Here is a 13,883-nt window from a genome sequence, read left to right as displayed (position 1 = left end):
GGAGAGAAAGAGAAAGAGAGAGAGAGAGAGAGAGAGAGCGAGAGAGAGAGTTGGGATGATGGGAGAGAAGGGGATGTTGGGTCACGTTAATTAGGGAATTCTAATTATAGTGAATACGTAGGAACGGAGCGAGCGTGCCGTGGCAGAAGCCTCGAGGATCAAAATGCAGCCCTCCGCGAACGAGCCAAGATTACCTTCGAGGGTCCTCCACGTCCCTTTTGCTACCAGGGCCAACTTGCCTGCTCAACTACGACGACATAGACATAGACATAGAACACAGGCACGGTTCTCTCTAGCTACTTCAGATATCACCTAAAATAACATCGACCTGAGAACCCTTAGTATACCTACGTATACTCTATAGTATACGTATAACAAATGGATTAGTATTTTGGTGTATCGTAGATAATCCCACAGTCTCGGATCGTTCAGCAAGTTATCTCGTTTATTACTCTCGATTATTCCTTAATTCGTTATTATCAAGTTTTTTATTTTCAACAATTTGAATCGATCTTTATCATCCCTTTTTCTCTAATTAATAATTATTACTTATTTTTTATATATATATATATATATAGTAAATTATGTAGAAATTCGATAAGAAAACATTGATTCAACCAAGGATATTTGTCGCATTACAAACTACAAATATGTATAACATCCCGAATAGAAGATGTGCGTGAGTATGTTCGAATTTAAACAATCGTATGTTGTTTCGTAAGGGTTGTCAGAAGTGGGTTTCTAGTTTTCTGTTTGCTGAGAAATCGTAGATCGTCCACTTACGTGTTATATGGGAAGGAGAGCAAATATCGTCTACGGATTCGCCAGAGATCGAGATACGTGACAGGAGGACGATATACTTGGTTACAAGCCCCTCTTCCCCTGCAACCCCGCCCCCGCCCCCTCATACTCCCATCCTCTTCCTGCCCTTTTCTTCACCCCTCGTACCCTTACCCTTTAGACACGAGCAACCCCTAGAACGTGTACTCTGGCCCGTTCTAACCCCCCCCCCCCGTTCTCCTCCTCCTCTTCTCCTTTACTTCAACCCCTCCAAGTTTTCTCAACAACGTTGAACATGGACCACTTTCTGCTTACTGGCTTCTCCCTCCTCCACCTCCTTTTCTCTTGTTCTTGTTCTACACGTGGGAACGAAGGCACGCGTCTCTCCACTTCGTTGAAAAACGTTTCTTTTCTGCAAACTCAGTCAGTTCTGATCTAAAAGAGGGTTGGTTGGTTGGTTGGTTGTTTAGTTGGTTGCTGGCTGTTACTGTTCTTGCTTTAGATTCCTTCCGAACGTGTCTGTATTTCTCAACGATGTTTGTTTCGCATATTTTCGGATACTTTCCTTTCCGAGGAGTAGGTACTTACTACTGAAAACTCATGAATATTCACACACCCCCGACTGTGTATAATAAAAGTCGTTTAAGTAGTATTATACTTTTTCATGGATATAATTTTAAATATTGTCAAGGTGGAGAGAGAGGAAGGAATTTTGTTTTTAAATAAAATGCACAAAATGTATACTTTACATTTGCTTTGTAATTTATTTATTTTAATGTATTGGTTTATGGTAGTAATTTTAAAGATTATTAAGATTTTTCAAAAGTTAGTTAAGTATGTTATTAAAATGTATTTTTGATTTTTAAATATTGTCAATAAAGGAGAGAGAGAGAGAGAGTATATGAGGAAGGAATTTTGTGTTTTTAAATAAGATCTATAAAATATAAATCATACCGCCTTGTTATCATTTATTTTCGTTAAAATATTGGTATATTGCATAGAATTATATAAGAGTTATAACTATTGTCTTAAAATTACATAAAAATATGATTAAAAAATATCACTTTAATCTGAATTAAAATAAATATTTCGATCTGTAATGAATTTTATTGTCAGTTTAAAAAAAAAATGAGAAAGAATTTTGATTAAAATAGTCTCGTATTTTACCCGCTGACAAATGTATTCTTTCATATCTTGTTAAGAATAGGATATGAATTATGTGTGTATGGAGTAACACATATATATTTAGGTAACAATTACAAAGTGAGTGACGTTTGTGTTTCCTCGAGGCATGTTACACACGAGGGTTGACGAACGTTTCTTATCTGACGATTTCGTGCTTAGTGAAACAAGTCGACTAAAAGAAAAGGGAAAATGGAAGGAAAGTTGAGTAAAAGAAACGAAGTGAGAAAAATAAAAAAGAGAAAACGAAAGAAAAATTTCGTTGTAAAAAGGGGGCAGAAAAATTTCTCTCTCTCTCTCTCTCTCTCTGTCTCTTTTTTATTTTTTTATCTTTCTACTTTTTTTAGCCTATTTTTTATTCTTCTGTCATAAAAAGTCAACAGGAAAGAAAAAGCAGACGAAAAATAAATACAATAAGAAATAGAGAAAGGAATGATTTTGTTTATTGTCGTATATAAATATTTTTGCCTTTGTTTTTTTTTGTTTTTTGTGAAAAAAAAAAAGAAATATCTAGTCGCGTTGATATGTTCTAATTCTAAAACAATAATAAAAAGTTGTATCAGATCTGAAGAAAGATGTCTGTGTAATCTTCGGTCTCTGTGATGTGAAGTGGCACGTATATCGTAACGCGTACCGCCTCTCTTCATCGGGAAATTTAATCTTATCATTTACATCGTCACACTCGTTCTCTTCTGTTTATCGAGAGAGTACCTATCATATGAAAAAGTTCATAGCTGTGAACGGTACGACCGGTGATCAAACACGTGAAGAGGGAAATCGTTCTTTTTCTTTCTTTCATTTTTCCTTCCCTCTCTCTCCCTCTCACTGTCGACATGTTTTACGAGTACTATAATATTTAACTACGATCGATGAGACAAATTTTCAACAATCTATACTAATATTTTTTCAAATTATCCCTTTACCATATCTCTAATTCAGATATACTCATACTCATATATATATATATATTTATTCTCTTTTTTTTTAATTATTGAGAAAACGAAACAAAAGTATTATATGTATTAATATTATATATAATATACAATATTCTGTATATTTTTTGTTCAGTCGAATAAAAGAGAAATTTTATTCTTTATTTTTCATTTTTTTTGGTGCAGGTAAAAATAAAAAAAAAAATAGGTAAAACGACGATAACGGATTCTTCTCGCAATCAATGGAAGAATTTACGCGGAAAGGAAGAAAGAGAGAGAGAGAGAGAATGTTTACAGACGACGAAGATCGCGCTTGCACTTTAATCGTTTCTCGTATTTGCGTGAACCTAAAAGGAGCGATAGCGCGTCGGGAGAGGCCGTTTGCTTGTTCTGAACAACACACGATAACGTTTTATGACCTGCCAGTCATCCTCGAGACGAACCGTGGTCTCTCTCCCTCTCTCTCTCTCTCTCTCTCTCTCTCTCTCTCTTTCGGCCGCTCAAAACACTATCGTTCTTGACAAGCTGACGCAAATTCATCGTTACAAAGTGAAAAAGATCTCTCCTCTTTGGGAATTCACTTTTCAATATCACTTTTTTTGTAATGGAAGAATTTAAGTCAACTGACGATTTAATTGATTTTTTAAACGCGTTAAAATGTGTTCAACATTTAATTATATATGTATATCAGAATGTTTAATATACCCTTCCATTTTTTTTAACTGAACGATTTTAAAAAATTATTATAAAAAATAATGTCTCGAATGACCTAGTTTACATTTAATGGGAGCAATTATATCGATAAGAAAATCAACATGATTTTGATAAACGACGTAATGTTGTCAGAGGGTAGGAACATGGCTACCCTTTCACCAAACCCAACCAACGGTACCTACCACTACTGTTAAAGGGATGAGAGTTTAAGGAAAGCAACCGCGTGATACGGTTCACATGCCACGTAGAAAGGAAGCGAAGCATGAGCCTCTTCTTTTCGCGAAAAGGCGGCCTCCTTTACGCTTCTCATATATACATGTATAAGTGTGTGTGTGTGTGTGTGTTTTGTGTATATATATATATATATAAACGAGAAAGAGAGAGAAAGGAAAATTGGTGTATGTGTGAATCGAAAAAGAAAGGGATGGAGAAGATCGTTCATCATTTCATTGCCAAGAGACGAATATTCATAGACTACATGCCGCCCTCGCATCCCTCATCATGTATACATATGTTCGTTTATGTGTACGTGTAAGAGTATGTGTATTATGTTGGTGGAAAAGAAAGAAAGAGAGAGAGAGAGAGAGAGAGAGAGAGAGAGAGAGAGAGAGAGTGGAAGGGTGTCGGTGATATATGACGGCCAGAGCACGTGCCTCGTTTCACACCTTCTTACAATCTTTGTCCGACGGTGCTTTTTTTCGTGGAAGGAACTTATCTTTATGTCGGTTCTCGAGTAGTTAGGTTATAGTCGTTTCTCTCTCTTTCTCTTTCTTTTTTCTTATTTTTTTCCTTCTTTCTTTCTTTCCTTGAGTTATCATCATAACGCGACCTTCCCTACGCTTTTATTCGAATACGATACGCCGTTGATGAATCTTTTCTAAATAAGAACAATTCTTTTAGATTTTTTTTATTATATGTTGTTGAATTATTTTATGTCAATCGAATCATTCTTCTTTTTAATGCCTTTATTGTTCGTTAGAATTTATATTTTTTCTTTTTTTTCTTTATATTTCTTTTATTTTCTTTCTTTTAGAAAAAACATTTTTTAAATATGCTTCTTTTTAATATGTATATTATAATATTAAACTTAATATGTTAAGTTATATGTAATATTTTGAGTTATTATTCTAAACGATCCGTCGAAGATGAATCTTTTTTCATTCTCATAGGAAGAACTTTTGTACATTTTTCGTCTGTATTACTTTACATCATTGGTCGTATCATCGTTTGAAATGATCTATTGAAAATTTTGGTTTCATTATTTATTTTTCAAAATACTTTCATGCTGCACGGTTCTTTTGTTCTTATTCGTAGAAAAATTGTTTCACGTAGGATATGATCGGTGTTTGCGTTTACGCAACATTTTAGGTAATTATTTTAAACGAAAAGCTTTAGTGGTTAATCCGTAGCGGAACACCACGGGAAAACAATTTGCGATATGACCTAAGCCCGTTATAAGTTATGCGGTGGTTTTAGGTCGAGCGAATACGCCAAAGCGTGTCGCGGTTACGTGGAACGTAACAACGTAAAACACGCTTTTCCGGTCATTATTATCTCGCGGAGAGAGAGATTATTAGTTTGCGAGGCTTCCTGGATTATTATAAAAGCATTCGTATGAGAAGCCCACCTTTAAAGCCCTTATTTTGATATACCTACGTATTATTATGTAATATTCGACTTAATCGGCCATCTTTTCTTTTTTCTCTTTTCTTTTTTTATTCGCCTGAGCAAGAGTAAACTAATGTTTCAAACGTTTCATTATTTTTTGAACGTTTATAGAATATTTTTCTTCCATTTGATTATATTATGTTAGAAAATACTAATTTACAAATTTACAAATCGACAGAGAAAAAAATGAACGAGCGTGTCGTACCGACGGCTGTTACTATCAACACTTATTTGATCCATTCCATTATTATTATTTTAATAGTTTTATCGAAGAAAATTCAAACCTCAATTAAATCCACTATTCAAAAGAATATGTGTTTTTAAGATAAAAATATTCAATAAATTTTGTCAATCGATTAATAACATATTTGATAATAATTCCATTTTTAATATAATTTTCAAAGATTTTTCAATCACACTTCTTCTATCTATTTCTTTAATTCGTCACTAAAGTTCCATCAATACTTTGACAACAGAATGATAATAAAATCAAAATAATAATCTAACGTAGAAAGATATCTCCTTTAAAATGAAATAATTCAAATTTCTTTAGAAGAATCAGTCGCAGCACACCATCGAGTCATAGGACTCGTTTTTCTTCGAGTTGGTTCGCCGATGACGATGATGATGACGACAACGACAACGACAACGACAACGAAAACAACAACGACGACGGTGATGAAGAAGAAGAAGAAGAAGATGAAATTAGGGTAGTATTGAAAAATAACGGAAGCGACGTATGTCGAACCAGTGTGTGCAACGCTCGACCTCCTACGCACTGCATTTACTGGAGAAAGAGAAGAGAAGAGTGAAGAGGTAAAGAAGAGAGGGCTTGGAGGGGAGAGGAGACGCTGCCATGTTCGAACGACGATGGAGGCGCCGCCCCAGGCTGGCCATCCGATTGGTTGGAATATTCACGTGACTGTTCGCCGCGACGCTATCCGATTGGGATGGTCGGAGGAGACGGGGGGGACTATCTGGTATCTTTTTCCAACACACACGTCAACTTCTCTTTTGGATCGTATACATATACATACATATATATATATATATATATATATATATATGTATGTGTGTGTAAGCTTTTTCTGGTGTGTGCGTGTACGTGGTGATGTGTAGGCTCCTGCGAGATACACAAAAACACGGAGAAACGTAAAATAACGCCTACATCAGAGAGACTTGGTGAAGAAGATGCGCGCGCGCGAGAGCAACCTACTCGATTTCTCAGGGCCGAATCGAAAAAAGGAACGTTTTCTCAAGGTGGATGGATAACTAACTCGGACAATGTCTCGTCTACTTCTACTTTTACTTCCTCTTCTTTTTCTTCTTTTACTTCGCTTTATTTTTTTTGTTTTGTCTTTTTTTGTCTTTTTTCTTTCCTAGTTCCTCTTTTTCTTCACATAACGGAGTCGGTCTTCCCGGTGGAAAAGTCATGCCATTGGAAAGATCCTTTCCTTTTCTTTCTTCAAATTTATTACTATCGGGTAACGGACCTTCACAGTTACGAGATCGTATCCTGTCGTTTCCTTCGAAACTACTTCGACCAACTTGTGATTCGTTCTTTTTCTTCTTCTTCTTCTTCTTCTTCTCTTCTTCTTCTTCTTTAAAATGCTCGACCGAGAATCTAGCATAAGAAGAAACACAATGTCTGACATTTTTCTTGTTTTTCAAATCACACTAGATCGAGACGAAGCAAACAAGCAGCAAACAAGTAAGCAAATATACGTACGTATATACACTACGAGTTCCGATCTGTAACGCATTTCTTTCGCAATTCGTATTCTACAAATCGAAATTGAAATGTAAAATTGCGAAAGAAAGAAAGAAAGAAAGAAAGAAAGAAAGATAGTCGATCGACGCGCTTGTTCGACGCGTACAAATTTTACGAGCCGATAAAAAGGAGATTTCTCTTTGATCCGTAAGAAAGAGTAACCAAGAATAAAAAAGAGAAAGAACAAGAAAACAAGAAAAAGAGAGATACTGACAAATATTTGTTTGTACGTTTATTACTTTTGAATCCAGAGACAATTTTCTTGATATTTTTTATTCTTTCTTTTGGACGTCTCGTCTCGTCAGCGTTTCGATAACGTCGATTGTTTTTTAATACCCATAGAGATACAAAAATACACACACACACACACACAAATACGCTACTACACACAACACGTTCAGTCATATATGTATGTAAACGTAAATACATATACAATACTTACATATACATATATATATGTATATATATGATGAATATAATTTTACCTTGTGATCTTATAACATATAGATACAACATAATCCAAAAAATGCCATGGTACGCTTCATTTTTGTCGTTTACGCGGCCGCTATTATCGCCGCTGACGTTTAAACGTAGCCGAGAGCTCGCGTTCGTACCGTTCCGTTTTCATTAGGATTAGTCACGTACGGTGTGCTTCGAACATTTGCCAATAATAAAAAAAAAAAAAAAAAGAGAGCGAGATGGAGAGGGAGAGAGAGAAAAAATATTAAAAGTGAGCCGCTTATCTCGCACACCTCTCTTCATCCTAGCACGTAATCCTCCACGATCTACGTACGGGTATTAATCTATCCATAACGCATCGAAATAACGATCGTTTGCGATCGTAATGAGTGAACAAATTTCTTCTCTCGCTCCCTCTTACTCTCTTGTCTTTTTTCAATTTTCATTCTTTTTTTTTTTTAATTTTTATTTGTTTGTTTTGAAATAAGAAATTTGGATTAATAGTAAAATAATGTTTAATTCTAATTTTGGCAATTTGTAGAAACTTTAAATTTGACAGATCATTTATTAGATAATCTTCGTATGATAAATAGATTTGATTGTCCTTTAAGAATGAAGTTTTATTTTTACTAGTGGTAAAATAATTTTCTCGTAATCACTACTACTTTGCCAAAGTGTGAACAATTAATAGTAATAACACAGCAATAATCTTAAACTTTATTTTCGGTGATTTGCAAAGACTCGAGATTTATCAGATAATTTATTAGATTTAATCTTTATACGATGGATAGATTTTATTGTCTTATAGGCATCGAAATGAGTTTAATAAGTGTTAGACGTGTTTTAATATATTGAAACATGTTCATGTGTTGGTAGATGTAATGAAAAACTTGTTGATCGTTCTTATTGATTATCTTTGATCATAATTGGAAAGTTTTTAATCATGTTCTCAGAGAGAAGGTAATTGAGTAAGTACTTATGTGCAAAATATGAGGGAAGGATACCATTGTACAAGTGCGTAAGTATGTATACTTACTTATATCTAATAACTATAGCTAAAAGGTTTAAGAAAAAAGGAAGGGCAAGGAAGGAAGGAAGGAGGGAAGGAAGGAAGGAAGCCGCGATAAATGTGGCTGGAGACTTCTTTGTGATTGAAAATTGATGGAGTGGAATCAGGAGGGTTGAAGGAGGTCGCTTGAGTTAGGGAAAGAGAATGTTAAGCTCGTCGTCCATTTATCAAAATACGCAAAACGTTCCAGCCCGTTTACACGTGTGGACCAAATAATAAGTTCCATTATTCTACAAAATATAAAAATACAAAATAAAACACAAATTTAGAAGATGGTCATCAATGCATTCACGATATTTCTAATTTTCTATCCTCTTTCTTTGCTTTTTTTTTTTGTTTATTTTTTATTATCTTACATTTTGCGAAAAAAAAAATGATTAAAATTTTTAATAGAGAAAAAATAATGAAACTAAAAAATAAAAGATGGATCTATCATCGACTCGAAGATCAAGCCGATCGAGAGGTCGTTAACGAGATCGTCGAGTCTAATGCCGGTAAGCCGTACCACCGTCGTCGAAAGAAGCCCGACCAAGTAGTCAGCCAAGTTTTCGCCTATTTTCCGTCCATCTTAAATAGGATTAACCTTAAACTGGGAATAATCCTTTCCCCCGTATAATCAAGGCCGAATGGTACTTACGAAAACTTTATCTATCAATCATCATCTCGCGATCTTTTTATCGATCGAAAATTCTTTGTCATCGATATGATCGAGCAATTCATATTACAGTATAAATTAATCAAATTGTTTTTTATTATTTAACCTCTTTCAACAACACCACTTTTTCCACGTACTTGGACATACATTTAATTCAAACCATATGCAAAAATTAATTTCACTTTTTAAATTTGAATTAAAAACAATTTTAACGCAAATCTTCTAACCATGAAATAAATCCTTAATTTTATTGATCATAAATAAAATAAAACAAATATAAAGTTTCTTCTTTATTTTTGACAATTCGGACGTAAAATTCCTTCTGCATAAAATAGCTTTAGTTTTTAAACATTAGGTTTTTTTTTTTAATATACAAATATTTAATAATATTTCTTTTACATTTTTATAATATAAGTATTTTATTGTATTTTTTATATAAATTCTTTTATATAAAATTTACAATATTTTATTACAAAATAAAAATTTTAATATAAATATAAAAATAATATTTAATAAATAATAAAAACGCTTAAGATGTGTTAAATTATAAAAAAAACATTTTAAAATTCGATTTGGAAGAGTTGAAATTATTCTTAAAAAAAAAAAAGAGAGAAAATAAAAAATACCTATAATAGTGGAGTTACTAATAGTCCCGTCGTTTCGTTCCATCGGCAAATTTTTAATAAGACACGAAACGTTTCTTGATAGAGCTCGGCTCGTAGATCACACATGTATAGTACGGTAGACACATACGATACACATATACATTTACGCGACGAGTATATATATACATATATACTTTGTCCCCGTTTTCAACCCCACTCCGAAGGAAACTACCCCCTCTTGGTACGAAGGAGGAAGACGAGGGGGTGTAATCCGCTCCGCCCAGCCACGTAACTACCACCGAAGGGTTGCGTCTATGTACACTTGGAGCTCACAGGTCTCGTGCTCACCCCTCCAGAGGGTTTAAAGAGGGCTGCCCGAGTTTCTAACAAGCTTCTGTCTTCCTCTCTCTCTCTCTCTCTCTCTCTCTCTCTCTCTCCCTCCCCATTTTCTCTCTATCTCTGTTTCACTTGTTGTTGTTGTTGTTGTTTTTGTTGCTCCTATGGTAGCTCGGCGACGGCTTCTCGACGACTTTATGTCTCATAAAAATGATATAAAATTTGTAAAGACGGAACACGGCGCGTTACGAGAACGAAGCGGCTGCTTCGTCTTCTATGGAGTGTAGAAGACGACATTATGGGATGAAGAGAGAGAGAGAGAGAGAGAGAGAAGAGAAGGAAGATAAGAAATCGAACTTAGGAAAATCCCTTTGTAGGTACATACACTCTCATGCTTCTTCTACATCACTCGCTCAAAGTCAAGATGATTTTCACAATAGGAAGATAAACTTCCTTTTCAGAATTGATCACAATTCTTTCCAAGTGGGCATATTATGTTTATGAAGAAAGTGATATTATTGAAAAGATGCTGTTCGACAGATGCAAATCATCGTTTATTTTTTGTTTTTGCTTAATATTATTCTGTGTAATTTCTCTCATGAGTTTTGAAAGTAAAAGACTAACGTATAATATCACACATGACTCACGTATCTTTCGTTTGATAGAGAGGACAAAGCGTATTGGAGTTATAAATTATATGTCGGCATTACTGCGTAAAAGATTGTTAATCTATCGATTTCCATTTTTTCTCTCTCCTTCTCTTCACTTCTTCTCTTCTCCTCCTCTCGTCATTCTCCATCCCTTTCTTTCTCTGTCTCTTTTCTTTTTTAATTTTCTTTTACTTTTTTTCTCGTAAGGGACTTTTTTAATTATATATATACGATAAGAGTTGTAATTTGTTCTCGAGACTTCCATATCTTTTAATTAACACTTTGATAGTATATACTTCATGTTTTTAGACTCGACCGAATGAAATCTTATTCATTGTTTTTTTGTATTTTTATTATTCTTATTTAGGGTTAATAGGTACAGGCGGAAGAAGGAAAAATACACGGAAGATTAACCCATAATGCAAAAAATGCAAAAAAAATATTAAATTAGTTGTATAATGATATTCATACTAACAAATAGAACTATTTTTATAATAATTGTTTTTTTTTTTTATTTAAATATATAAATTATTTTATATCATTAATTATTGATTTGAAATAAAATAGTGAGAATTTTAAATATATTTTCATGAAACACGAGGTGTACGATCTGATGATTTTAACGAATATATTTCATTTTAAAGTTGCAGTTATTAAAAAGACAAAATTTTTTAAATACGTCACAAAAAAAAGCCATTGGCGGGTAATAGGTTTAGGGATGCGTTTCATGTCACGAGATTAAAGTGCAATAAAACATCGTGAAAGATTGGTATCGTTTTCGAGGAAAACGATAAAAGTATAGACGAGTCGAAATCGATAGCTTTTTAACCGGGTATGTTGACTCGTCTTACCTTCTTCTTGTTTTGTTTATAAAGGAAAAAAGAAAATTTACCTTAGTAATAAAATACTAATGATAAGTATAAAAAAGGTGAGAAAGAGAAAGATAAAGGGAGAACAGGTTTATTCAAAGGAACCTTATCTCTCTCTCTCTCTCTCTCTCTCTCTCTCTCTCTCTTGACTTGACGAATATCGATTGTTTGCGAACGGTTTTACTATCGCTAATAAAACACGACACTCTGAGTCGTGTCGGTGGGTAGTCGAGCCGATTGATCTTTTAGCCTCATAGAAATAGTTCTTTTAGTAAGGTTATAACGTTCCTTTTAAGTCTGCCGATCATTTCGATATATAGGAGAAAATATTTCTCAAAAAAAAAAGAAAGTAGAAAATGAAAAAGAGGATGGATGGATACGAGCAAAGTACGAGCAAAATGGTATTTGTACCAGTTGAATTCCTGCTTCCTCGATGCACTCATGCAAAAACTTCAACTACTTGATGATAGAATTTATTTGCAACATTTTCTTAACGTTACACGATATGCACAACATTTCTTTTTACAATTTTTTTTTGAGTTTCAATCAATTATTTGTACCAGTTTCATTCTTGCATCTATGCACTCCTACGGAAACTTGAACTGCTCGATTGCAAGAATTTGATCGCAAAATTTTGGTTACAGTTAAACAATGTAGAATTTTTGTTTACAAATTGTTTCAAGACTAAATTCCAAATTGATTATTAAAAACACCTTGTGCAATTAAATATATCGTGTTGTAATTATTATTCGTTCCATTTTTAGTTTGCATTTGGACAATGAAATACAAGAATATGTAATAACTTATTGTTAAAATCAAATGAACAAATATTTATTTATTAATATTTTCATATAGAAAAAAAAAAAAATAGAGTAACGAAAGGTAAAGGAATATAAGTAAAAGAAGGATAAGAAAAAAGTGGTGCATGATGGGCAATGCAGGCAGAGTTTTACGAGCCATTTTGTAAAGTCCAGGGCATCGAGCTCGCGAAATGGCCGCTACGTTTTGGTGTGCCTCACTTAAACATCCGCATAGCTAGCTTGCTAGCTAGCTAGCTAGCTATTCGCGCGTATCTCAACGCTAAACGGACGAGCACTGTTCCTATCTGATAAACGTCTGTCTTATCCTTTTATAGCAGGCCCAGTAATAACTTAGTTTATGGATAATATCACGTCAATGTGTCGAGCAAACGGCGAGTATAAATAATCTTATGTATGTATGTAGGTATGTAGGATGATACTTACACATATACGTTTTTAACCAAGTGACGTTACGGGCAATTAGAATTTCGAAAGTTAATTAGATACCGAGTCGAGGTATTAACTCGTCGTAAAAGCAATCTCACTGCTTATTTTTTACTTTTATTCTTCTTCTATTTCATCTTCATCTCTCGCGACATGGTACACAAATATAAGTAAGTAAATAAGTAAGTTATAAGTAAGTAGGTATACATTGAGATATTTATCTATTTAACTAGCATGTGTCGAAGTTATCACGTAATTATTTATTTACACTTATATGTGCTAATTTATTACCAAAAGCAATCAATCCGATAGATCACATCTACTCATGATGTCAATTTGTCCATTTTTTGTAATCGTCGCGTAATTATTTACTTATGTTTACTTATACTTGTTTCTCCTAAATCACATTATTTCTAAATTTGTTTCCCGTCAAACGTCAATTTATTGAAAACAAATCATATTCGTTCATCAAGAAATAATACCGACATACAAATAAGAATAAATCATGGCATATATTTCTTTATGGTAAAAGTCAGTTGTTGCAATGTAGAGAAAGCAGAAAAGAGAGGAAATAAAGAAAGACAGAGAAAGAGAAAGAACAGTAGATAATCCCTCGATCAACGAATTACGTTAACTACCAGATCGTATTAGATCGAGGACGATACATCTCTGTCTTTCACTCTCTTTTAGGGGATAGAGGAAGAACATATAATGCGCATAGTCGTGGCTGCTGGCTGCATCGAGAGTTTCAAAAATCAGGAAACACCCGGGACTCTTCCATCTCTTGCTAGCGTATCACCGTTCTCTTTCTCCCTTCTCCAACTCAACTCCACTCCACTCCACTCCACTCCACCTACACCCTTTTACCTCTTTCTCTCTCTGTTGGTCTTTCTCCCATTCTCTTTCACCTCCCTTCCCTGTAGCAAGTTGTCACGTATAGAACGTTTCC

This window comes from Polistes dominula, unplaced genomic scaffold, assembly GCF_049000335.1.
Source record: "Polistes dominula isolate Pdom_NZ unplaced genomic scaffold, Pdom_raw_medaka contig_79, whole genome shotgun sequence".
NCBI classification, from domain to species: Eukaryota; Metazoa; Arthropoda; class Insecta; order Hymenoptera; family Vespidae; genus Polistes; species Polistes dominula.
The sequence above is the reverse complement of the archived record's forward strand: the minus strand, read 5'-3'. Positions refer to the sequence as shown.